Source organism: Python bivittatus, unplaced genomic scaffold (genome assembly GCF_059951505.1).
Source record: "Python bivittatus isolate LINGU-HERP-01145 unplaced genomic scaffold, Pbiv_v1 ctg000480_np1212, whole genome shotgun sequence".
In the NCBI taxonomy this organism is placed as follows: Eukaryota; Metazoa; Chordata; class Lepidosauria; order Squamata; family Pythonidae; genus Python; species Python bivittatus.
Window position 1 is genome coordinate 35374738 of NW_028277075.1, and position 26458 is coordinate 35401195.

Sequence of the window (26458 nt, forward strand, 5' to 3'; positions counted from 1 at the left end):
ATAAAACTTATTTGACAGAATATATTTGACAGAAAATACTGTCAAAAAAGATTGCACTCACTATATATTATCAGTAAATTATTTATTTACACATGGATAAAACAGCTCAATGTGTCTAAGATTGCCAAGTCTTCTTCGGATGGGCACTGATGTATTTAAGACTTTAGGGATGCAACTTGAATTTTTTAAACTACCACTTCACTACTCAGCAAGTTAGGTGTAAAAAAGGAAATCCTAACAGACACACGAGAACTTGTTGAAGATACTAATGGGGGCATGCCAGGACTGAGGATAGATTTAATTGTTGTCATTCATATCTAAAAGATTGATCCTCCATCTGCAGAGGCAATATAAACATTGCCTCTACAGATGAAGATGTAACTCTGCTTTAAAAAATAATAACAAAATAACAAGACAAACAAATGTAACACTGTAAAATCATCAACTCGTGTTTAATCTCTGGCTACTGTGTACCAACAGAAGATGCCTTGAAACTCTGAGGCATGAAGCCAGGCTCCCTCTTCCCTCCTCTTGCTTTGTGACACACAGGGCCCAGGAGAACCTACAAGGGAGGAGAACTGTAAAAAGAAGGATGGTGGGAACAGCTATTACTGCTGCTACATCTCTTCATCGGCCATTCTTAAGTCAGCTGTCACCTCAGCAAGAGTAGCAGCAGCACTACTACTTCCAGTCTCCTCATCCTCCTAAGTTGGATCACCTAGAAGCAATATAGGGAGGGGACAAATCATATGGTGGAAGCAGAACCCTTGGATGGTGGTTTGGTGGTTTCTCCTTCTCCTTCCTTTCTTCTTTTGAAAAGAATAGGGTGAGACGTAATGGGATGTCAGTGCTATGCACCTGAATGACTGTATGATGAATGGAAAGGGGAGAGGAAGCTCCCTCTGACACTAACAGTTGAGCAGGAGGGGGAAAGGAATATGTGGTACTGACTGAGGTGAAGAGAGATTCTCAGGACTCAGGTTTACTGTTGTAGTGGGGATAAAACAGCCACGTGACCTTCATCTTCCTCCTGTTTTCAGTTTCCACAGCTACATGGGAGACTCAGCACCAACAATTTAATAATTTATTTATTTAATAATCTAATCTAATTTAATTTAATTTAATCATTAATTAATGTAATTATTAATTAATTTAATAATTAAGTCCCTTCTTTTAATGGGCAGAAGGAATAACCTTGAGGAACAGGAGGAAGAGCTGAAGACAACAATCAGATAAAAAAAATCTGAATCCAGGGCAGAACTGTTATCTGAGTAAGTGTCTCAGACAAGACCTTCCCTAGTTATCACAAAGATAAAGGGAGGAAGAGGGGGAAGTGCATTCAGGCTTGAAAGATTATGTTACTGTAACCTTATAATAAAAGTAATACAGTATTAGTATTCATGACTTTGATTTCCTAGTCTGGTCTACCTTGAAGGGCTGACATCTCCATATACTGTACACACTTTATATCACTCCCAGGTGAGATCAGCCCTGCCTGTCCCCATGGCGTTAGCTAATCTCAAGGACTAAATCAGCATTTTTCCGATTTTTCCATGCTATCCATCAATAACTTTTTAATAGATGCTTTTTAATAGAAAAAGAAGGAACGGTGCTTCCATCAATGTGGCTTCCCAACTCTCTAAAACTTTTTTTTCTTTGCAAATGTAAACATTCATTGAAAAACATGGATGGGATTTGTAGTACAAGTCATTTATTTTCTTTCTCTTGTATAGAACAGTAGCAAGGAGATTTTTGTTATTCCAGGAGGTAAGTCAGCAGTAGACTGGACATTGTTTGGAACTAATTTTTCTATAGGTCCCTGGGAGGTTAAAAAAAAAAATAAATCTAACTTCACCCTACCTTTTCTCAGAGTTCTGAGATTTTAGATATAAACCTAAACTCAGTGTTAGTATAGTAGAGTTTCAATTATTTTAGTACAGTCCAGGAACTGAACTAGGTTCTAATACCTATAACAAAAAAAAAAAAAAAAAACCTCTGCACTTTCTGTGCAAATACTATGCTTTGGGTTGTGTCTCTGAAACCATTTTGTGGCTCTCACTTCATTCCTTGAGTTACTTTATTAGCAAAGGAGTTATACTCATGGTCCTTTGCAAATTTCACTTAATACCTAGGGGGAAAAATGAGAGCTAATTATTCTTAGTGGTCACATTTAAATTCTATTGCCAAGAGACACAAAGTCCAAGGCACACAATGGATTTAAAACAAAATAATCTCATTGATTTTGAAAGAGTTAAATCTTACATTGAAGCCCGTTGCTTTTTCATTCTGATTTCTAAGGATCCGTATCTCCCTGTTTCAGGCGTAGCATCTGTACATACAAAGCTTTTTCTTTACAATGCTCTGAAGAATTTAAAGCAAGAGAATGATGATAAATCCTGGGTATAATTGAGGCCAGTTTAGTCTCACTTAAAGCATTTAAAACACACAAAAGATCAAGAAAGCAGTCTATGCTATAATATAAACAAGGAACCCAGTGTCATCCTCGTCGTAGTCATCGTCATCGTCGTCGTCCTCCTCCTCCTCCTCCTTCTTATTGTTATTAGGGACACTCACCCTCCAGTTTGCCTCAGAGATCCACATCTTGTTGAATAGTGGCTCAATTCTTCAATATGTCCCTTTCTATGAGCTTATTTTCACTTAAAATAATTTGCAGAAGGTGTAATCATACATAAAAGGAGTTTATTAACATCCACACGTTAGGAACATTTATCTTTTAATGATACCTCTCTTCATATTCCTCTGATAATGATGAAGATGACGATGATGATGATAATGGTAATAATAGATTAACACTTAGCTTATCAAAGGGGAAAATGTCCAGTGTTTTTTGAAAAGCAGAGGTGGTTTAATAAGGAAGAAAATCCTCAGAAATGTGTAATTGATTAAGAAAAGATATAGTTTTACCACAAGTAGCATTGTCCATTTTCTTCCCCAGTATCAAAAACCTGTCAGTAATGCAGCTGGTTTTGAATGGAGTATATAGTCGAGATAATAATGTGCTTGTATCTGAACTGAAAAGAAGATTATTTTTAACAGCATTTGATTTATTGCTGAAAACATCTGAGAAATGTTGAAGATACTCTTAAACCATATTGGCACAGTTTTTATGTTACATTGTTATGAAAATAGACAAATGCCCATTCTAACAAAATAAAAATGTATGATCCATCCCAGATAACTACTTGATTGCTGTGTTCATCTGTTTTCTTGCTCGAGTGTCCATTATTTCTTATTTAGCTCTCTGCTGCCTTCACCCATCAAATCTTTCTTCCCAATTTGATGTAACGGCAGAGCTATAAACAATATTCCAAGCATTACAAATCAATGATTCTGCATACCTTTTCACTATTTCCATGTAGTAAGACCATCAAATGTGGGAAATTAAGGAAACTTTAAAGGTATAATAATTTTGAACAATTTAATTTGCTGTGGGGAAGACAAGTAAAAAGCCCCATCAGGAAGGAAGGAAGGAAGGAAGGAAGGAAGGAAGGAAGGAAGGAAGGAAGGAAGGAAGGAAGGAAGGAAGGAAGGGCATTTAGAGACAATCTATTGGGCACAGGATAGCTGACTAAACTGTAAAGAAGGGACTGATGTTAAATTTCATGAATCAGATGTAAATATTATATTGAAGGACTTATATATCAGTATCATGCAAGTTTCAGATATCCTGCTTTTTTGAACAGCAGATGTGACAAATATTGGCTCTGGAAGGGACTGTACTGAATTTCTACATCCACAAAACAATTTGCTTTAGCTTAGAAATTCTTGGTTGCAAAAAAAAAAAAAGAAGAAGAGGAAATTCAAGGAAATTGAGACATGTAACAACTAATGAAAGTACGAAATTGTGACTTTCAAATGTGCAATACTGTGCACAAACTAACGTTTGCCAGCTTGGGAATAAATGGAAAACTATACTTAGTTGAAAACAGAAACCCAAAATTTTCATCTGGATGCATGAGAAAAGAGGAAGAAGACAGAGTGTTCCTATTTTTACCAGCCTAAATTCTAGTTTGACATTATGTATGAACAGCCTAAATCTCTGTGTTACATGTTCTAGTTTCACATAAGTAACCAAATGCATTTTAAACACATAAATAAATTCTTCAGGGTAAACTCCATGCCTGAATATGAAAGGGATCTCCCCTACCAGCTATGTTCTCAGCAGCCCAGCCCTTTCTCCCCCCCCCCCCACCATTACTAAGGTTTTGAATGTACAAGTCCTCAGCCTCAATTGATTTATCAATTTCTCTTTCTGACCCCCTAAGTCTTCTCATCCTTTCAAATCACTTACTTCAGTCTAGACAAGTAACTGCAGTTAAAATGTCAGTGAATGTAATGATTTCAGCTAGCTGTTCAAACACTACAGCAGCCTCGCTTTGAAAGGAAGAAAAGTAGCAGATTCAAATGAGAGGGCCTGATTCCACATTTGCAGAGCAAAATCCTTCAGAGTCAAGAGCATTCAGACAATTAGGCAGCCACCAAATCACACCAAAGCTCCACATCCAAATGGCAGAGTCTAAAAAAAGAAATTGGGTATCTAAGGAATAGTATTCAGATTCTTATTTTTTTTAATGAGCCATATGAGTTCTATTGCAGATTACCCATTATCTTTAAGTATGATGATCCAGAACAACATACAGTAGGAGCTGGCAGCCTCCAGATGTTCTTGGTCTATTCCTTTCACACTGGCTCGAAAGAGCTGTATTTCAGCAAAACTATGCGGGTAGAACCATAATCCTGCAACTAACAGAATCTCACAGCAGCCAGAAAAAAATACATGTTTTCATAAGAACCCCATATATCTTTGGCCCATAACACCTCCTCCATTAGGTACTGGTAAAATAACTACAGGCGGTCCCCGGGTCAAGAACACCCAGTTTAAGGACAACCCATAGTTAAGAATGGAGCCTATTGTAGCAAAATTCAAGTTCAATTGCACAATGATTCGAGTTAAATACACAATGGTTTGAGTTCAATACACAATACTACTTATACAGTATTATACTGTACAATCCAGCTTACATACAAATTTGATTTAAGGACAGACCTTGAGAGCGGAACTCGTTCTTAAACTGGGGACTACCTGTAAATACTAACATTTATTTTGCTCCTGTACCTGACCCTGTTACTGTATGTCTTCTGCAGTAGAAAAAGGAGTCAGCTGTTCTGAATGGCTCAGATTTTAACATTTTCTATACCTGGAAGCAGGCACCCGACACATCTTGTTATTACGAAGCAATCATTCTATCTTAAACTGCAAGGGATTTCTAAAAAGCTTACTAGAAACAGCTAAGTTTCCTAATGATTTCATGCAGTTTCAATCCTTTTTCATTCTGCTCAGCACAATAGTGACTTCATTGTAAGTGACAACACCTACTGTTGCAACAACTGTTGATCAATTCTGTGTATATAGGAGGGATATTTTAAAAATACAGTAGTTTACATTGCACATCCATACTTAAATTTTTGACAAACTGAATGCAAACATAAATTTTGGGATTGATCCTTTAAAGATAAAAGCACTATTCTATACAATTTTTTAACAAAGCACTCACACCATAATGCCTTCTATTATTTAAAGCTTATCCAAACAGACCTAGTTATTTACAGGCTTAATTAACCTTGGGTAAGTCCTCAGACGGTTACTGTTATTACTGTTATTAAAAGCGGGTAATTTAACTCAGCAAATATGCTAATCTATTCTGCAATCCACCTCACTTTGTATGTTTATGTGTTTAGATTGCCTAAAATACACAAGAAAATCATGAAATGTTGCTTTCCTACAAGCATTACCAACTTGTAGGTCAAACACATCCATGTGGAATTTTCCATTTCATTCAATGGGACTTGCCTTACTTTAAGCAAATTTTAGACTAAACGTGAGTGAAATGTGTTAAGTGAGGCAGAGACAGCAGGGTAAAACTTCAGATGTAGCAGGTGCTTGAAGGTGCTGCCAGAAGCAATGTGGTCTTCTAAGGACAAAGCAAAGTACTGCTGCTTTAACTCAATCTTCTTTTTAGCCCCTTAGGGCCTTCCTTTGCAGAATTGTGCACTTGAAAAAGACTGAGAGGAGCCTTCTCCCTTAGCAATGGCTGAAAGCTCTCTAGGGTGTGTGGCTTTGGCACACACTGCAGGTTCAATGCATACAAAACTGTGCTGCCTGACCCTCATGTGAGCAACTCAGCAAAATCATGCAGCAATTACTGAAGCCACACAGCCTGGACTTCTTTGTAGCATGCCAAAAGTTATCCAGGCTGAACAGTGTATGGGCTGTAAGAATAACCTTGGGAGTCAGGAGGAAGAGACACACCCAGGGCAATGGTCAGACAAGAGACATCTCAGCCCACAGAGGGAATGGAGGTAGAGAAAGCATCTCAGAAGGGACCCTCCCTAGTTTCCTGGAAAGTAAAGGCAAGGGAAGGGAGAAATGCTTGCAGACTGGCAAGGTTCTGTTACTATAATCTTACAATAAAGGTAGTACTCATGGTTTTCTGTCTTAAAGGGCTGATATTCAGCTTCCGTAAACATTGCAAGCTGTCCCAATACTACCCAACCTAGAACTGCTTTTGCCAGCACTGGGGAAGAAGGCTAAAAGGAGCCTTCTCTCACAGCCCTCGCTCAAAAGATTTGAAGCCAGCCCAGTTATTTCACTGAGGTAGATCAGGTGGTCTCTTCACTTTGCTGAAGCAAATCATAATACCTTCTTGATCCAAATTTTCTCAAAGCAAATCTCAGTTGCTTTATATGGGTGTAATAGTAGAGAAAACTCCAAATATATGCACTAGATATGTGCAAATCTACCATTCTAGGAATGGAACATTCTGGGGAAGTCTAGAACAGTTGGCTATTTCTTCTCTGGACCACACCAGTCCAGCCCTCTTTGGGATGATCTGATAATTCTCTGGAAGTTGCTCCCCTAAACCAGAAGCAGCATGTGGTCTTCCAGATAAGGTTTTCTGAATGAAATGAGATGGTTTCAGGGCTAGGCCATGTCTACAACACTTTGAACTATTTCCAATTCAAAGAATTAATTTTGTAAAAACCACTGGCCACCTCCAGAACAACTGGATAAGCATGATCTAGAGAAGAAATTGAAAGTTCCAGAATACATTTTGCATATCATAGAACCTACATAATCATGAGGCTGCTTTATTACAAATTATCTTTCTTTTTAAATTGAACACAAAGCACAGAAATGACACTCTTGCTATTTTCCTTAGTTGAAAGCAGCAGAGAAAATTCCCAGAGGAGAATCCTGGGAAAAATTGAGAGGAAATAATATAGACAACATTTTTGCTATGGTTAATGAATAGGTTTCATAAAATGTTATTACAGACATGGCAAGAAGGACCAAAAGAATAAGAAATCCAGCAAGGGTGAATGGAACTTCATTGGTTCCCCTTGAGTTTTCCACACAGTCCAAATGAATATGTAGAATGGTAATGATCCCTTTTTTAAGATACTCTCATAAGCAATATTCTGGAGGAGGACCATTTGCATCCACCATTGCATGCTGGCTGGGCAATTCTGGGAGTTGAAGTCCACACATCTCCAAGCTGCCAAGGTTGAGGAACACTGCACTAGGGCACATGTGACCCTAAACCTAATTTCATGTGATCTTTGGCCTAATTCAAAATCTATTAGATCAGTTCAGACATCTGCTAAGATCTGTCTGTCTCCTTCCTGAAGCTTGGAGAAAGAAAGTATTGGGTGGCAGAAAAAGAAAGGAATGAGAGTCAGAAAAAGAGAGTGCCATTACCCATGGCTTCCTCTATTTCCAAACACCACACAATCCTCAATAAATTAGCCCTGTACAAAGCCCATCAAATCAGTCTGAGGTTAGGTAAAGCAAAATGTTTCAATTATATTCAAAACCATTAGTGCTCATATAAATGAGAAGTGATGTACAATTTTCATAAATATCTGTACTTGTCTCTCTATTTCTGGCTTTGGGAGCAGATCTGAAAGGTTTACAAGCAGAAGCATTGTATGTGATGACGATACAAAGCGCGCCATCAGCATACCCATGCAATCTTTAAGAGCTTTAAATGCCGAAGAGCAGAAGGTGAGCTAACATCTCTTACCTTAATCTTGGGGCCAGGTGACATTGACTTTCAAGTTCAGTATTTCTTCTTTTCCACAAGTCCAGCTGATGTAAGCATGGATTGAACAGGAAGGTACTACATCAGCAAGCTACAGGCAATAGAGTCTTGTCCTGTTGGGAATAAGTGGGAAGAAAAAGAAAAGGACACAAGAACGTCAAAGCACTGCCGCAAAATTGGACTCCGCTGTTTCAGGGTCTTCGGTCGCATGGGCTCTTATATTATAAACTTTCCAAAGCAAATCTTGATAGCTGTATAAAAATGGAAAGATTTTACCACCTCCTTTCTTTTCCAAATACTCTCCCAACAGACCTTTCTGCTTAAAAGGCATTAATTCAAAAGACAGTGAGTTTAAAAAATGCAGAGGGAGGAAGATGTCATTAGTGCTGAGCTTAAAGAGGAAGGATTAAAAAGAAGAATTCTGTCTCTAAAGATAGCATGGGGAAGCTGAGAGTTGGCTTTCCCCATTATGATAGTATGATTTATTTTAAACAGTGAAATACAAACAACAACCTCATTTAATTTAAATAATGAAATACAAACAACGGCAACCACAACCAAAATACAGTAGTGGTTATGCAAGTAAAAAAAGCCCATTCATTATAGTGATTGGAAATGGAAAGCAAAAGAATTTATTAAAAAGGATGTGTGTAGATGTGTGTAAGTAAATAATTTGCATGCTGCCCAACTCCCAAAGACTCTGGGTGACTCACAACAACTAAAACAAGAGAACACAATTGATAAGAAATCAACAAAACAAAACAAAACAAAATAAAATATGGCAAGAACAACAGACTGGACAGGGATGAAGCAAAGGGGCTTTACTCTCCCTTGCCAAAGGCCTGGGTAAAGAGCCAGATCTTTAAGGCCCTTCTAAAGGACAGCAGAGGGAGGGCCATCCAGAGGGCAAGGCGCTGCTACCAAGAAGAGCTGCTTCTAGGCACCTGATAGATGGCACTGTTTAGTCAAAGGAACCTGGAGCACACCAACCCTGCAAGTCTGAATCAGTCAAGCAGATACTGGGGGAATAACATCTATTTGGTTTATTTATTTATTTATTTATTTATTTATTTATTTTTTCACCCGCCCATCTCCCCCCGATGGGGGAACTCTGGGCGACTCACAACAAACCTTAAAAACATAAAATATATATAAATACATAAAACATCAGTTAAAAGCATTACTAAAAAAGGAGAAGGAGAGTCCAAGAAGATGAAAAATCTGAGGCTGAAGACAGGAGGCCTCTATGGGGCTAGCCATCCCCATGCTTGAGATATTCCCTCCCCACCCCAGGCCAAGTGGCAGAACCAGATCTTCAAAGCCCTACGGAAGGCCAGGAGTGAGGGAGACAATCACACCTCCAGGGGGCAGAATGTTCCAAAGACTGGGGGCTACCACAGAGAAGGCCCGCCTTCCGGACCCCGCTAATCGAGGTTCTTTTACTGAGGGGGTCCAAAGCATGCCCTCTCTGTGTGATCGGGTGGGACGGGTTGAAGTCATAGGGGAGAGACGGTACCTTAGGTAACCTGGTCCCCTGTCATGTAGGGCTTTAAAGGTGATAACCAACACCTTGAATTAGACCTGGAAGCAAACTGCTACCCAATGCAGCTCGCGGAGCAGTGGCGTTACATGGGCCCTCCTTGGGGCTCCAAAAATAGCCCGCACGGCTGCATTCTGGACTAGCTGTAGCTTTTGGATACTCTTCAAGGGTAGCCCCATGTAGAGCACATTGTAGTAGTCTATCTGGGATATGGGGATAATTCAATCCTTACTCTTATCATTAAATCTAGACCATAGAGCTCATCTTCTCATTTTTAGAAGATTTTAAAAGAGTATAAAGACTTTTAAAAAATGAGTATTACTCATATCCATTCTTGGTAATTTCCATGTACATAATATCATCCTCTTTACTGAACCCCAGGTTCAATAGAGACAAATCTGTAGCTTATATTGTACAAACAATATTTGCAGTGTTTCAGTAGTTGTTTTATTCTCACTATGGATATTTTAACTTGTATTTGCTTTATGTAAGACAGTCTATGCCAAGAGTTTTTATTAACTGTGGCAGCATAGAAACATGTTTCATAGGTAAATAAAAGCTCTTCGTAAAATAAACATTTCATATTTTGGGAATGTAATTTAATATCATATTTACATTTTTACTATTATATTTCTTTTCAATATTTTATTATTATAGGCTAATCTAATTAATCTGAGACTAAAATGAATCTATAGCTGGACAAGACTAAATCATATGAGTGAAAGAGCACTCAAATGTCTTACAATATCAACACAAAAAACCCTGATGTCCAATCTATTTTAAACATTCTTTCAGAGGTCTAATAGATGCAAAATAATATTTCTGATGAATTAACTTCATTCTTAGATCAAGTATGTTTGACATGTGTTAAAATGTAGACCCATTTATCTTCCGCAATTGGATACTGTATTCCAATTCTTTGTTCCACAGTTCAGGTATGTAACAATAACAGCAAAAGACATGTTGGACATGTTGGACTTCAAGCACAAAGATCCCTAAACAGCATAGCCATTGTCTATGATAGCTAAGGATTATGGGAAGGCACCAGTTTGTGGAAGGCTGCTGTAATTAATTATTATGAGAATCAAGTTGTACAGCAACTGCTTCTACTGAGCTTTGCTTCATTTTGAAGCAAGCAGTATGCACAACAGAGAAAGCAGCCATGCCATAAGTGAGGGACTATGAATCCACCTCTTGGAGATCCCCTTCATATTTGGTAATATTGCTTTTTGCACATGATTTCCTGAAGCACAGAAAGAAGCTGCAGAAGATGAATCACATTATGGTAAGGAAATCATGTGCAGAAGGCAACATTACCAACTTCTAGTTCATTGTGATACAACAAAATTGGCTTCATCCATGTGATTTCAAGAAGTCAAACAGTATTAAAACACTAGGAAACCATGAGATGGTGATTCCTGCCTTGATGGACTCATGGATATATTCATTTGAGAATGTAAATTGATTCCCATTGGGTATGGGAAGGTGCAACTCATTATTCAGATAATTTTTAGTGTTTCTGCAAACCCTCAGCTTCCCTAGAGTATGTTGACACCATATCTTGTTTAGCAGTTTAGCAGGGAGTAACAAAACTGGTTGGAGACTATTCTAACCCCCACTACTATTCCAATAATTCATTTATGCCATTAAGTAACAGGAACAGCAACAGCTGTACTGTTACTCGACGCTGGGCAGCATTTATTACACTGACCAGCCAAATGAAAATATCATTAGCACTGGAGAAAGATGGCCAGTGCTTAATGTGATGACGGAATGTATTAGATTAGATCCATGGTATATAAACTGGTTATAATAATTGCTTTCCTCCATAAACAAAATGTGCCCTCCTCTATTCCCAGTGTGTGACACTTCAAAATGTGCAAGCAGGAAAATACAAAATAAACCTCAGGTTGCAGCTTGACAAATAGATTTGTGACTCCATTAACATTTATATTATTCAGCCTGACAGTCAAAAGAAGGGAATTATTAGCTAGTATATGAAATGATTTTATCCATATCCCTGGAACTAATCTTAGACAAGCCCCCAAAAGTTTTCAGCATTATTTATACTAAGGATGAGCAATTCCTGTGGGGCTCAACTTGGATGATCACACATTAGCTGATTGATGGCTGCTGAGAGCATTGTTTTCTATATTTATTGTATTGCGTTTCCCTGCAAGTTGCCAAAAAACTGTTAGTGGACTACCAAGTAAGTACAATATTTATTTATTCAATGTATATGGCCATCCACTTGCCAAGCAGCTACCAAAATTTAAAGTATCAAAATACATAAAATAAGCAAGGACACACATAGTGCTGGAGACAATAAATCATGTATCCCATACTAATGGCTCACTCAACATCCTGGCCCTATGCCAGACAGAAGAACCATGTCTTCAGGGCACTTCAAAAAGGAGGATGCTATTTCATACGGCAGCCACAACAGAAAAAAAACACCTTTCAGAATAGATTGTAAGGTCATATAAGGGCCAGAAAAAAAAAAAAAGGAAGACATCGTCCCATCATCAATTTGTTGGTGGAAGGGCAGAGCAACTTCAGTGGATTTCACTCAAAGATTTAAAGATCTGATGCAGCATATTAAAGCAAGTGTTCATAATAAAAGATAGTAAATAATTGTGGTTTTTTCATCCTGGAAGGATGAAAAGTGCTAGAAAGTCAAAGATACAATTAATATATTTTCAACAAACAGATAAAAGCAATCCATTGAAAGAAATCAACCTAAGATGCCTCTCCTCCACAAAATCCCAAAGGACCTTCCCTAACACCCAATACAGGGACCTGCAATCCCAATGTATTTGGACAGAGCTAGCTTGGCAAAGGCTGACCAATAGCAGTCATAATCTGAGCATTGCAAAGTAGTCCTCCCCATGTGGACCATACTTTATTTTTATTGAGTAGCTGTGATGTGCAATCCATTTTTCCTTCCTGAAAGGAAATTCCCCTCCATCCTTGGAAAAAATCAGGCAAGCATTAGACTAATCCAGGTTTAATGGAAAATCACCCTTCCCCTCTCCACACACACACAAAGTACTAGGACACAAAGATACAATTGGAGTATTTGCAAACGGTGCACAGAATAGTTCTTCTGTAATAGTTTGGGGGAAATGCCCTGGAAAGGCTTTTTCTGAACAGCACATGTTCCCATCACAGCTCAAGATACAATAGCATACAACCTACTCTATTCATTTGGAAGCGAGTAGAACAGGAAAAATGGAGAGAAATTGTTAGACTTTGTGTGTGCACATGGAATTATTAATTGTGGACCTTTTCCCCCTCCATGAAGAAGGGACAATCTTTTTTACATAACACAACCCATCCACCTTGGACTTTTAACTCACACTGCTTTGTAGTAAGGGTCACTAATGGAGCTTTCTGACTGATAAGTCATTTCTAATATCTTTACCTTATGCCTATTTTAAATAATTTCTAACTCTAAGGTTTGGGCATTATTCTCCCCTCTAGAACCCCCCTGGGATTCCAGTCAGACTGGACCTTGGGCCTCCATATGTTTATGGAACTAAAGGCATAATATCACTCACAGTGATGATGCCTACACATTTCCTGGTATGGATTTCCCATTGCATCTACTCTTGCTTATGAACAATTTTCTACACCTTTCTATATAAAGATGCAAAGCTTTACCAGTTGACATGGGGGGGGGGGAATCCCCAAATTCCCAGGTAGTCTGGCCAACCGCAGTTACTCTGCTGGCTAGGGTTAATGGAAGTTATAATGCAACATATGTGGAAGTCAGTGGGTATTTCTAAGGCAGGAGTAGAGATCCTGTGACCCTTCAAGGTTTCTTTTTTGGGGGGGGAGGGGGTTGCCTTCAAGTCAGTGTTGACTCCTGGCAACTGCTTGGCCAAGTCCTTGCAGTTTTCTTGGCAAATTTTTGGAAGTGGTTTGCCATTGCCTACTTCCTAGGGCTGAGAGAGAGAGTGACTGGCCCAAGATCACCCAATGCAATGGTCTGTGGGAATGACCTTGGGAGAAGGCAGGAGATTTGTATTTTCAGACTTGCAAGATTCTGTTAACGTAGCCTTACAATGAAGTTGAATTAGTTCATCTGGTTGTGTTTCCTGTCTGGTCTACCTGAGAAGAGTAACATCAATCTTGCAAGTCTGAAAGTACAAATCTCCCACCATCTCTTTTATAGCCTGATAAGTTAGGGAGGTTCCTTTCTGAGTTTCTTTCTCTAAGCATTATCCAGCTGTGGGCTATATCCTCTCTTACCTGATTGTTCCCTAGGCAGCATCTCTTCCCCGTCCCCCAAGGTCATTCCCACATACCACTACACCCAGCTGGCTTTGTGCCTAAGGTGGGACTAGAACTCATGGTCTCCTGGTTTTTAGCCTGGTGCCTTAAACCACTACCTCATACTGGCCCTACCTTCAAATATTGGTGAATTGTTGATTTTGTCATCGCAGCTGATGTTGCTAGGAACTGTAGCTTACCAGAATTTCCAGAGCTGGAGAATTCTCATCCTTGATCTAAAGGAAGGAAATTGTTCTTCAGGTTTTTGTTAGATGGGAATTTTCTACACAAACATGAGTCCCAGAGTGAGTAGGAGGGAAGGAAAAGGAGCCATTGTCCATTTACAATGTAAATTTTACATGCTGTGATCTCTTTGTATGAAAGGAAAATAGCTTATCCTAATCACAGCTACAAGTCACGTTCCACAGGGGGGGAAAACATATATATGTGCAGTGAATTTAACACAAACCAGAGAGCACCACTTTAAATAAAACAGTGGGCCATAGATGTCCCCCCAGCTCACCAAAACAACCTGGCTGGTAAGGAGATAATTTTGTTGAATGGTAGTGACTGAAAGGATGGTCCAATACACTTCTAAATGCTATTGCAATTATGAATTGCTGTTTCTTCTATCATATAGCAAATGAATAACCATAACAAAGATAAAGAATAGTTGTGCCCATAGATAGTTTCACCGGAAAAGGAAACATCATCTCCTCCAATCGTGAAGGCAATTGGCTAAGTCATACTAGATTAAAGGATTTTTCCTTACACTGTTCATGTTTTGTATTCTTCAACTCAGCATGTAGGACTCAAAAGGATAATTTTTCATTCTTGAACACTTACTAAGCAGGGTACTCACTTATCATGTAGCTGTCATATTTCTTACAGTATGAGAATCATATGAACCAAGTTAGCCTGGGATAGAAGAATAAAAGAGTGAAAAGGAATTGATTCTGAATCCAAATGTACTAAGTGAACATGATGGGGCAGAGCAAGGGCAACTTTTAAACAACAATCAAATTACTATAAAAGCAAATCTACAAGGAATTGATTTATTTTTACAGCAACCATGATGTAAATGTCAGCTAAAATGAAGCAACAGACATGATCCTAATTTGAAGGCACTGGAAAAAATATCACAAAATCATTCTTTTAGCTTTCAAGGTTTGTGAAGTACTGTACTGCATTTTTGGATGCACACTTAATCTCTACTGGCCCATGCAGTCTGACTATTTATTAGATTTACTGTATATCCCACCCTTTGTTTATGGATTGTTTGCAACAATACTAATGTGAGCTAACTAGTGGTCATAGCTGACCTGAAATGTTGGGGCAAGGCAAATGCCAGGTGACAATGTGTCAATCCATAAGCCAGGTGTGCTTGTTTCATATTTGCTGAACAAAGAACTCATGTTATGATTTGGCTGCCAGAAATGTGTTCAGAGCTTGTATATACTGTTTCTGCTGTCTCTAGATGTGACAATTTCCCCCTTCACTTCCTGGATCATATTTAACAACAGCAGTTGGGAACCAATAAAAGGTACTATGTTTTAGGGCTGTGCAGTGATTCACATTTGAAGGGGGAAGGCAGATTTGGGCCATACGTATTCATAACTCATCTACCAATGCTTCCAAATTACAGTTTCCCCCTTCCATTTGGATCTCTGCACAGCCCTACTGTCTTTTATGTGCTACTTACATATAGAGACAACAGTTCCCAAATGGAGCTGGTGGCCTGGCCATCTCTAACAGCACCTGGTTCTTCCCAATGCCCATATTTCTATCATCCATGCTTATACTGAGTTAGGATAGCTTTCATGCATTGACTTTTACAAGTTGAAGCTTCTATGCATCCTGACCATTCAGAAACCTGAGAGAGAAGGAAGCCTCAATACTGTTTCTACACAACAGTAACACTATGCTCATGCATCCTCACTAACATATCTATTGTGAAGTAGGAAGGTGCTCTGAAACTTTCCTACAGAGCCTTTCAACTCATTTTGCTTCTTCACATGACCAATGTTTGATGGGGTTAAAATACACCCTTACTATGGTTTGATATAGCTGGATGGCAACACAATTTGCCTGATTTGAATGCTGTGGCTACCAAAGCTTCTGTGAACAAAAAAATAAAAAGTGGAAGTCTACAACATACCCTGAATTCAAAGAGCCAATCTTTGGCTATGACATCCAAACCTGGTCTGAGTCTAATAATACTTCCACGTCTTAAAATATGAAAATTGCGTGACAACAATTCAGGAAACTCATCTTCATATTTAGGTATCCTAAAATGGGGGGTTTTCAAACTGAATTCCATGAGAACTTGAATGAGTTTTGTGAGGGACTAAAGGAGGTCGGGGAACTTCAAACACAGTGGTTGAGAATTCCATCTTATCCTGCTGCAAGGCTGCTTTTTCCCTTCACTGGCTGTACATCCCCAATGTTGGCAAGTGGCCTGTGCAGGAGGTAGCTGGCTGCCTTTCCTTCACCACCACTCAAATCTCACATGGACCCACACAAAAGCTAACTTCCTGCCCGCCCCATACAACTCTGCCAAACATTTCTTCAGGCAGCCCATGTTTTCTAAAGGGCAGTTGAAGGAGCTGGAAGCAGAGAGCGCTAGAAATCTGGTGGAACTTTCTAACTTGATTAGCAGCACAAGAGTAATTCCACCCTCTCTCCCTCTTCGCTTCCATGTTGCAGAACATATTTGCGTGTATATGGGGGCAAATGTGTTTCCAAGGGGCCTGCTTAATCATCAAGGCAGCATCCTGTGCACATCTACTTAGGAGTAAGCCCCATTGGGCTGGTGGGAATTAATAAAGAAAATTAGGATTGTACTGCTCAGCTGCAGTGCCTCTGTGCCTCAAATCCCTTTAGAATGGGATTTCCTCCAGAATAAACATTCATGAAAATTGTATTTGCAAAGGCAGGCAGAGAAAAAGATGGGTGCTTAAGTGACTTCAGCCAGGCATTCACCATGGAAAAAATTCATGCCATCAATACCCATCCTAAATATACCTCAGTATATGCATATTGTTTTTATTTTGTTTTTTGAGTAGGCAGAACATACAGGGCTTTATGTCAATGGCTGATTGGGCAGATTTAGCTGAAAGAAGTTTTTTGCTTATAGCCTAGTCTGGGGAATTCTGGGAGTTGAAGTCCACACATCTTAAAAGCTGCCAAGGTTGAGAAACACTGGACTAGGCTATGATATCAGAGAATATAGTAAGAAACAAAAGCAACCAAACAACTTTTGTTGAAGGCTAGTAACTTCATTCAGAGGAGTCTACATTTTTTTTTCTCCTTAAGTGTGAATGACCACCCACAGACTCAAGTATGCTCACCTTGCACCTTGTCTGAACAAAAAAAAGATACTTCCAAGCATGCCCCCACCACCCCATCCTGAGTAAAGAAAACTCAAGTCTCTTGAACAGAAGTGAGCTCATCCTTTTGTCCATAAAAACAGACCTTTAAGACAGAGAAAGAATTAAGAAGCTGAAATCCCACAGACTTCAAGAAGAGCGAGGTATTATCTATCCAGCAGAAGTTACTAAAGAAAAAGAGAAGCCCAACACAGGCATTTAACTGCTTCTAGCAACCTCGAGTTTCCAGATTTTGCCTAACTCAGGATTTCCATCCAGTGGTAACAGCAGCATATAAATCACGAATCATTATTGAGTCAAGATATCTAGACTTAACCCAAAATATCTCAAGACACCACTCAGTTGTAATTGACACAATTGCAAAGAACAACTTACTTCATGAGGAAATTAGCAAAGTTCATTAAAAAAAAAAAACCTACAGTAGTCAACCTACTTTTCTTCATGACTCACAGATTTGTTTTTCTGAAAACTTAATTTTTATACAAGTAGCAATATTCTCAGGATATAGCACAGAGTCTGGAGTTCTTTTCCAAGTGGCAATTTTGTGGTTGAGTTTTCCCATCTTCTTATGGTATTAAGAGTATTTGTGAAAATAATGCACAACAGATGGAAAATGCTTCCATGCCATAAAGATTAAATAGATCCATAAGTTCCATGAAACACAGACCCCCTTTTTACTGTATGGTGTTGAATTCTGCAATACAAGATTCCTCTATGAATATGCAGCACTGCTGTAGTACAAACAAGCTGACTGAGAGAACACAGGGCTATGGGGATTCCAAAATGGCCGAGGAAACGCAGTTTAATGTGCTATGTGAGATGTTATCCTAACCAAGACTGCAGGACTGTTGTGAGAATGAAGTAAGAAGATATGAAATCTTCACCTCCTTGCTGAAAATGCAGGATATAAATGTTGTAACAATGAATTAACTGGCTGAAGAAGTTCTTCTTTTTAATTAATTTTTATTAAAGACTTTTTTTACAAAGTCAAAACTATACAAATTTAAAGAAGAAAGAAAGTAAAGTAAAAGAAAAGTGATAAGTAAATAGGAAGTAACAGAAGAAAAGAGAGAAAGAGAAAGAAAAAAGATATAAAGTGACTTCCGATCTTCTTTACAGCAGTTATAAATGCATTTATATTTTATCCTCTCTCTCTAAGGTTACATTTTCCATGGTCTAAGGAAGACAAAGGGATGGGATAGTAGTTACATCCAGTGTTACTCTGGGATTTAAGAACATCTTAATATGTCTAAGATCCTGAGCAGTTCACCTGATGCTTGTCTTCCACGGCACCAAAAAGAGTAATTCATCCTTTAAAGATAAGACAGAGCAGAAACTAAGTTGAAAAATTCCTGAATAAAGAACTGCGCAATGAATGGTCTTCCCTTGCTCCCCTCCCCTCCCCCTTCCCGTCACCCTTTATTTCCTTCAGAATTTGTATTAGATATGCAACATAGTCTATATAATTAATTAGAGAGGCTCAGAAGTCCAATCTCAAACTCTTTGAAAAGGGCAGATTAAAAAAAAAAAGCCATCTTTCAGGAAGAAATCTCTCCAGAGAATCCATTTTTCTTCATCTCACATCAACAAGACAAGGTACGACAAGCAGTTACCATATTCAATACGGTGTTTGATACACTTAATTGCAGGTCATTAACGCTGACCTGGCCAATTAAAATTGTGTTGTGGCACATGTCTTTCTGAAGCAGATGTTTCATCTATTACCTGCATGGTATCTATCAACAGAGTTAATACTTCTACCATATGAGCTAATTATTTTGCAATTACATTGAAACAAATGATATTTCTTGCAAAAGGTTCCACTAATTATCCAGGCTTGGCAAAGGGTAGGGATAATGGGATATTTTTCCTGAATTGCCTACTCTCATTAAATCTAACACCTTCCTGGCCCCAAAAATGGCAAGGGGAAAGAAACTGACAACACTTTCAGAAGAACAGCACAATTCTATCAAAAGAAGAACTTGGTCTTTCTGTTATTAATGGCAACTTCCTAATCATTCTGTATCAACTCCCCCCCAAGTAACATTACTGCAGCTTCCAATCCCCCAGTGTAATAGATTGTCCAAGCAGTTGCTCTGGTTTTCTTTTACCTCTGATGCTCTTTTGCTTTTGGCCTCATTGCACAATTAGTGGGGAGTTTCTAGGCTCATAAACTGCCTCCTGAATATTTGGCTTGGTGCAAGTCTTGTAAAGCTCTTTCGTGGTGATCCATAGAATGAGAAAGAAAATTTCAGAAATATTTTCCCCAGAAAGCAGCTGTACAATGGCCTTACTTTTCTATGGTCATCCCTCCCTTCAAAACATAATCCTCTTAAATTGAGAGTGTGCTTATTGTTTAATAACGCAGCAGCCAAAGTGTACAATTAGTAAACAACTGTTTCTATGTCTGCCCCCACTCTGTTTCCTTTTTAGCCTATCTTCTTGAGCAACAGGCATGACGTTTGGAGTTTATAAGGCTGAACGGAGAAACTCACACAAATAAGAGAGATCTTAAACCAAAAGGAAAACTCATCCCCTCAGCACTGGTGTGATTATTTGTGCAAAGTTTTACATTTGAAAGGACAATGGTGCTTCACAGTAGGCATGGACACGCACACAGCCCCTCTCAGCCCCTCTGTAAATGATCTTTTCACAAGATCACATGGCAGCTGCAGAAGGTATCAAACAATCCAAGGAGAGGTCACAGTTGCTTTAAGGAGTTGCCAACAGGTACTGGGTGAGTGCCCCCCCCATGCTCCAAAGTACTTTTCTCTTTCTAATGCAAATTGCTGCACAGACCTAGGGGTTATATTCAGTTTCTAACAGCTCAAGGAGCTGATCCCCATCACCTCTAAAGGGGCTCATTCCAAACATATGCTATCTCTTGGCCTCCTCCAAGGTTCCCACACCACATGATGCTGTACTTGGAAGGGAACTTCTAAAATTGCTCACACTCACACAGTCTGCTATGTGGTTATCTGGATATCTTCCAAATGGCATAAAAGAGAGTTTATTTTGGTGAAGCTTTAAATCCCCACCTTCTGCTGAACTAAAGGGCAATTTCAGTGAATTAACAGAAACCTTGGAAAAAAGAATACCCCCAGCTTGAACTCTTGCTGTTTCAGTAGCCGAAAAGGCACGGATGTAGAAAAATGAACTGAGATGCGAGGCAGGCTTTTTAACCATGCATTTTCCCTGACCACTGCTGGAATACAAAGTCAAAAAAATCGGTATGCCTGGTTTTATCTCCCAGATAGTCTCTTTCTCTAAACAGTTTTCAGCCTCTGCAGTACAAAGGGTTTCCCTAAAATGCATTTTCCTCTAAAATGAAAAAAAAAAAAAAAATGTTTGAAGGATTTAGCAATGATATTTGAAGAAAAGCTAACCACAAGGGAGCCGTAAAGACATCCTCAAGCATTTATAAAAAGGGGATAAAGACAAGCTCTCTTTTTATCCTTCAGAAATGAAGAGTCAGAGTTTGTGAAATTCCCCTCCAGCCCCTTGGACACAGTCTGCACTCTCATGACCACACTAAACACAGCTATTGCACACTGTGTATCTTGGCGTTTTCATCCAGTCCCAAGTATCTAGGGCTTGGCTCCCTGCCACCACAAAAGGGTTCACAGCTTCAAACTAATGAATTTTGTGGTCAGTACATGAAATAAGTATACCAAGTGGAAAGGGAAATCAGTTCCTAAAGTACTACATTAAATAAATATCACTGTTTTTCCACTAGCAAACCTCAACTACAATCATTCTACTTCATTTTTATATCTTAACTCTTATCCTATGGCTTCCCAATCACTTCCAAACCAGACAATCTTTTCTTGAACTGAAAAATGCCCTCTTTTCTCCCCCATATCTGTGCATTTACTTTTCTTGCAGTGCTAACAAAGCATATTTCATTAAAAACCCTGCTGTTGTTCAATGGTCTGGTATAAAATGTAAACTCTTCTAAGGGCTATTTTAATTCAAATTGTATAAATCTGTTTTCCTAATTTGATTCTAAAGGGTAACTTTCCCAAAGTAGCTAGATATTATTTTAACATAATATATGTACTCAGTCTAAGTCTTTGTTAAGCCAATGCTGCTATTTGTAAGAAGCAATATTTACTGCTGTCAGCTCTATTTTACTTGCCATCATTTGTCTGGATTTTTGTTTGTTTTGCTTTAGTAGTACTAATTTCTTAAATTACACTGAATACACTAATGCTCCAGTCCCCTCCTGCCCCCCCCCCGCCCAAAGTATTAGGGTTGATAATGTGAACAAAAATAATCTGTAGCTCAAGCTCAGTAAGATTTCTTCTGAGACAATCGGAACTGAATCTGGAAACTTGGTGATGCTAAGAGCTTTGAGCGCTCTGATATGATGCAGAAAGGCAGGGTTTTGGCCAAATAAAAAATTATAGAGGCAACTTTGCTTTCACATTTTCATATATGGAAAATCTTTGGAACACTGAAAAGTTGTTAGCTAAACAAAGATTTTGGGTGGTTCGGAGAAACCTTGATTTATACTGTAAATTAGTTCTGTCTCATCTAAGCAGGAATGTTGAAGAGTTTTTGCAGAGTGAGGCAAGAGTGTTGACTTGTGTACCTTCCTTTCTTTTCTTATCCTTCCAATCAATCCTCATTCTTCCAGCCTCTTATTTTTCTAAACACTTCCATTCCCATTCATGTTCTGCTCCTTCCATTTCACTAATTCTGCAGCTTTGTTATTTAAACAGTCTTGTCTTTTTCCACCCATTTACCCAGCAAAATTTGGTGCCAATTATTTGCTTACATGTTATTTTGAGTTAATACTTAATGAATCTATGAACCATGGTCACCATCAATGTATAATTCAGGATATATAATATGTTCAGTTTGTAATGCATAGTTCTTTTTTATGTATACATTTGTTGTATGCATGAATGTTATTTTGTATGTATGCATATAGTATGAGTAGCTGAGTGGTTGCATACATTCTTCTTGTTAATCAAACAGTTCCTAGATATCAGACCTTGCCCTGAAGAATCCTCATCCAAGGATGAAGCAGAACCCACAGTCTCTCAGCAACAGGGTATTGTGACTAGGCTATAGTAGGACTATCCTCTGTAATGCTGGGGTTACTGGCAGGTAAATCTGATACCAACACTCAAATTCACTCATGGGAAAATATTATTTAGAGTCATAGGCCAAAGAGCTGACTCTCTATAAAGACAGGAGCCCAGTCAGTTCCTGATCAGTTGCCTGTGGTCTGCATAGCACACCACCTTGCCTCTGAAGATGCCCGCCACAGTTGCCAGAAAAATGTCAGGAAATCTGTTGTCTAGACCAGTCACTAAACCCTGAAGTCCAACAGATAATGACCATAAAAACCTAAACTAGTATACTGATTTATTAATAGCTTTCCTACCTGGATTCTGTCCCACTGCCTGTTGGCATTACTTTTACACTTCAACTAGGACACTAAATAATTGAAGTCAATGTTCTTAATTAGGTGCTGAGTTGAATCTTATCATCATCCATTCACACAGGGATATTATATTTATTACAAAATGAAAAAAAAAATCAAATTTAGATATATGCTTCTTTCTTGATATTACTGTATTTTCTATCATGTATAGATTTTGGGCTTTTATGCCTTATGTGATTGTATATATTATAGTCTACATTATTATGTCTATTTCCCTCAATAAAGAATTCCCTCTCCCAAAGTGTTAATAAAACTACCAATCTATGCAGCTGTCTTTTGTTTGTTTTTTCCTTATCTCACAGTTGTATTTTATCCCAATTTCTACACTAGGAAAATGTTCTGGATTTTTGAAAGCATCTTAAGACTAACTGATATCTTAGTAATCACCATTTTGAAAACTGCTCTGAATTTTCCCATGCAGTGGATGCTGTCTGGAAATATGCTCAAGTGCAATGCATGAAAATGGGATAGGCAAATTTACTATATGCTAGAAGAAAACCTTTACAGAGATTTGCAATGACAATGGAGAATGGGGACCTGCCCTAATGTAATGACAACTCATTGAACAAAAATAGATTGAACCAAGTTAACAGCAAATACATAAAGGTAATTACAATAGCCTTGATGAAAAAGTCCTGAAGTTCAAAGCCATGTTCAGTCAGTAGAGTAAGTAGGAAATTTTGATCAAGAATTAGGCAGCATGATGATCCCACCAAAGTTAGAAATTCTAATGAGTTATGCAATCATCATCAACTGTGAGTGGAACAGATGATTCAGTATAAAATGTTCTTGTATAATAATCAAGGGCATGGCAATTCAGTTAACATGTAATGATGCTTATCTACTTTTATGTAGGCTATGAAAATCAAAATGTTGTGGTATATCAGTTTTGGGATGCTATTGGCTTCAAAATCAAAGCACAGAGGAAACCCATTAATAAAGGGAACATTTTAGCAATTATTCTCTAAGATACACTGTACCTCTGACATATTAAATGATAGTGGGATTTGAATATATTAATGAGGGAAGTTACCTTGTGTACTTAAGGGGATAGAATTTACTTATTTATTTCATAATAGAAGGCAAATTTTGTAAGCAACAGTTTTGTTTTCCCAAATCATGGAACAAATGGAGACTGACTATCCTTGTACCAAAATGGGCTGTTTCTGGGGCATCTGTCTCACAGTTAAAACTGGCTGGACAATTCCTGTATGACTTCATTTTCTACACTTGAATATTCTGTATAACTTTACTATCTTTTATGCATGCAAAAATGTTCATTGCTGAAAAATATCACCATATTTACATGCCACATTCAAATGGCCCATGTAGAAAAATCCAAACGTACTGTAATTCAAAACCTGTAGTAACAGGTCTGTACTGGTGGATTAGGAATTGCAATGGAGCTATTCTGTCCATTACTCTCATGAAAAAGGACCTGTGTAGAAATGGAAAGAGAGCCAGGTCACAAAAGAAGAATAGGTAACTCAAAACTGTAGAGCTGGTGGCAGAAAAGCAGAAGTTTATAATATAATGAGTTGAAGTTAGTGAAAGATGTTAAGAATAACAAAAAGGGCTTCTTTAAATATGTTCCAAAGGAAAGGAAAACAATCTGTATACCAGCTGCTTAATGAAGAAGGTAAAGTGCTAATAAGTAACATTGAATAATGGTTTTAAGTTACAAGAAGACACACTGTATTCCATATGAATGCCAGAAGAAAAACTTTTTAACAATAACAGCAGATTGATAGTGGAATCAATTATCCAAGAGGTGGTGGGATTCTCTTCATTGGATGTGTTCAAGCAGAGGCAATCTGCCAGAGATGATTTAATTTGGATTCCTGAACTGAGCAGGGTAGTTAGATTTAAAGGTTAAATGGATCTATGAGTCTACAACTTACTAAAGCAGAGTATCTGACAGATGAATCAAATAAAATAGCATAGTGAAATAATCTCAAGCATATTAAGAGAGTCATAGCTAAAACATCCTGACCACCTGATGCTTTTTCACAATATTTTCCAACATCTTTTCTTAATTTATTACAAGAATTAGACATTGCTAATGAATGTGAGAGATGAACAAGCTAATTCCAAAACAGAACCTCAAAACAGAAAATTTAATTATACCATTGCAAATATATTGGACTTACATTAATACCAACACCCATGCTGAGCTCAAAGTTATTCAACTTATTCTTCAACAAAAATTGGAAATGTTATCTACTAACACCGTAGGAGGTAGTATAAGTAAATAGCTCTATTATAATTCATAGATACAGATAAAATGACTGCCTTGATGCATTAACTATTCACTGTGACAATTTCCCAGTTGCATTGTCAATCACTGATAGTAAAAAGTAAAATTCTTTAGAACAGTTTTCCTTTCATCTCCATTCTGTGGTCAAGGATATTAGAATACATGTGTTCTTTTCACAGGCAAAAGGACTGTACTATTGGTAGGCAGTATGAAGCCTCAAGGACCTTTATTTATTTATTTATTTATTTATTTATTTGTGTCTCTGTGTGTCTATGAGTGTATTTGATTTGAAGCACACGGATGCTTATAAGCTTCAAACCAAAGTGACAGCCCCCAGCACCATCTCTGGTATGATTACATGGAAATGACATAAAAACAGACTAAATAAATACATGAGCCTAGGGGAAGCTGAAGTGATTGAGAGCACATGGGAAGGAAGGGCCAGAGTTGCTGGTGCCTTCTGTTAAACAGGTGCTGGCAACTAGCCCCACTCACTGCATCGACCATTGTGGAAGCCATTTTGTAAGAACAGCTGAGATATGCTCTCAGCTCTTCAAACGTGCTCACTAGTCCAAATGCTCTCTAGTGATATAGAATGCTATGATATCATAGAAAGATATAATACAAATATATCCAGTGTGACTTTTTCAAGGAATCCCATTTCAAGTTGTGTTGGATGAGAAAAATGAAATCAAAATATAAAAAATCAACACAAGTATTTTGTTTTGCTTTATCTGACTATAGCCGATCCTGAGAAGCACTTGAAGAATCATTTGAAAGTCACTGCTCTCAGGAGTATTGCCTGTCCTACCGTAAGGGTATGTGGGAATGACCTTGGGAGACTGGGTGATAAGATGCTGCCTAGGGAATGGTCTGATAAGAGGGAGCCTGGTCCGTAGCTGCATAGTGGATGGAGCAAGAGACTCAGAAGAGACCCTCCCTAATTTCTTGGGGATAAAGGAGATGGTGGGCGAATTGTCTTTTCAGACTTGGAAAATTCTGTTAATGTAGCCTTACAATAAAGTAGAATTAGCTCATCTGGTCATATTTCCTGTCTGGTCAACCTGGAAAGGCTGACATCCACAGAGGAATTCATTGCATGACCTCCAGATATAATCATATTTAAACCTTTTTAAAGGTTGTCTCTTTCTTCAACTTTCCTGCTTTTAGCCATTGCCAGGTCTTGTAGTTATCTGCTTTGCCTGGTAGGTCTTTTTGTATACTGGCCATATAATACTTTGTCTTGCCATATTTCTTTTCTGTTCTTCATTTGGTCTTTCTTATAGGGCAGTTTGGTCTCTTTAGTATTCAGTAAGCCTTCATGGTGTACTAGCTTCAGTGCATCTACTTCACTGTCCTTCAGATATTCTTCCAATGACCTTTTTTCTTCTTCAGCTGCCCGGTGCACTTGCAACATTC

General features: G+C 38.3%; 1 protein-coding gene across 6 annotated transcripts in view; it reads right to left on the reverse strand.

Moving 5' to 3' along the window:
- The window catches only part of TSPAN18 (tetraspanin 18), a 167782-nt gene that overhangs the window by 71958 nt on the left and 69366 nt on the right, over positions 1-26458 (reverse strand). For all 6 annotated transcript variants that reach the window (XM_088145748.1, XM_088145749.1, XM_088145750.1 and 3 more), the window contains one exon: positions 8106-8236. The gene's annotated coding sequence lies outside the window, so the exon portion shown is untranslated. The remainder of the gene's footprint in view (positions 1-8105; positions 8237-26458) is intronic.